At 73.3% G+C, this 1,387-nt stretch overlaps 1 protein-coding gene across 1 annotated transcript in view; it reads right to left on the bottom strand.

Annotated features, from left to right (window-relative positions):
• EMIHUDRAFT_113716 (hypothetical protein) overlaps window positions 1-1,387 on the bottom strand; it is a gene marked incomplete at both ends in the record, with an annotated part of 5,547 nt that overhangs the window by 2,449 nt on the left and 1,711 nt on the right. The window lies entirely within an intron of this gene.

Below are 1,387 nucleotides of genomic sequence, written 5' to 3'. Positions count from 1 at the left end.
CCTTCGCAGTCTCTCGCCGATTCTCGCTGCAACCTTCATCCACCTCGCGGTCGTCCCACTCTCGTCGTTCTTTCCCTTGTCGCTTCTTCTTCTGTGCCAGTGTGCTGTGAGAGAGGCTTGTATTTTAAGAATTCTTCTGTCGCGTCGCTCTCCCCTCTCGTTTTTTTTTTGTAAAATTCTTTTGTTTCCCGGGCAGGCTTCACCTGCCAATGGTCGGAGGGGCGGAAGAGCTCGGCTGGCGCTGCCTTCCCTCGCTGCCCTCCGCGCCGACCCACCCCGGCTGCCTCGCCTGGTCCGCGCACGGCCAGCTCGCCATCGTCGCCGGTCGCCGCGTCTACATCCTTCCCGCGCGGCCATCGACCGTCGGCCGCGGCGTCGTGCTGGCGAGCCGGCTGCTCGAGGGCGGGCAGCCGAACGACGCGATGCCGTCGGCGCACAACGCCGGCGGCGGCAGCGGGAACCAGCGCGCACGCCGCAAGCCGAACGGCACGGGCGGCGTGGCGGCGGCGGCGGTAGTAGTCGACCTCACTGAGGAGCCCGAGGAGCGGTCGGCCGAGGAGAAGGGGTGGGAGGCGTGCCCGCCGCAGCTACTTGAGGCGACGTTCCGCTGCGTGGCGTGGTCGCCGCCGCTGCCCGCCGCGCCGCCGCGCTGCCTCCTCTGTGCCTCGGTCGCCCACCGAACATGTATCCTCAGGTCGCCCTCCCAGCCCTCCCAGCCCTGCGCCCTCCCAGCCCTCCCGGCAGTCCCAGCGCAGAGGGGCGAGCGCGGTACCTCGGTCTGCCACCCTCAGGCCTCCGGCGTCGCGGTACGACGTCGAATGGGAGGTGAGTCTGGACGTGTCGGCGCTTCTGCTCGCCGCGCAGCAGCAAGCGTCGAGCCGGCCGGGCGGAGGCGGAGGCGGAGGCGGAGGCGGAGGCGGAGGCGGAGGCGGAGGAGGAGGCGGAGGCGGAGGCGGAGGCGGAGGAGGAGGAGGCGGCGGCGGCGGTGTTTCGCAGCGGTCGCTCGAGGTCCTGTCCGCGGACTGGTCCCCGCCGCTGCTGGGCGGTGTCGTCCTCCTCGCCCTCGGCGGTCCCCGCCAGCTCTCCCTGCTGGCTCTCGAGCCGCCGCGCCACGCCGCCGCAGCACACGCCGCCGCAGCACACGCCGCCGCAGCACACGCCGCCGCAGCACACGCCGCCGCAGCGCACGCCGCCGCAGCACACGCCGCCGCCGCCGCGCCGGCCGCCGCCGCGCCGCCGCCGCAGCGCGCGGGCGGCAGTCGCGGCGGCGCCCCTTCCGACGGCGGCGCTTCAGACGGCGCCTCGGGCTGCGTCTCGCGAGGTATAGCCGAGATGCAGCCGAGCTGCAGCCGAGATGTGCCTCGCCCAGGCGACGGCGACGGCGGCG

This window comes from Emiliania huxleyi, assembly GCF_000372725.1.
Source record: "Emiliania huxleyi CCMP1516 chromosome Unknown EMIHUscaffold_197, whole genome shotgun sequence".
Classification (NCBI taxonomy): Eukaryota; Haptophyta; order Isochrysidales; family Noelaerhabdaceae; genus Emiliania; species Emiliania huxleyi.
The sequence above is the reverse complement of the archived record's forward strand: the minus strand, read 5'-3'. Positions and strand labels throughout refer to the sequence as shown.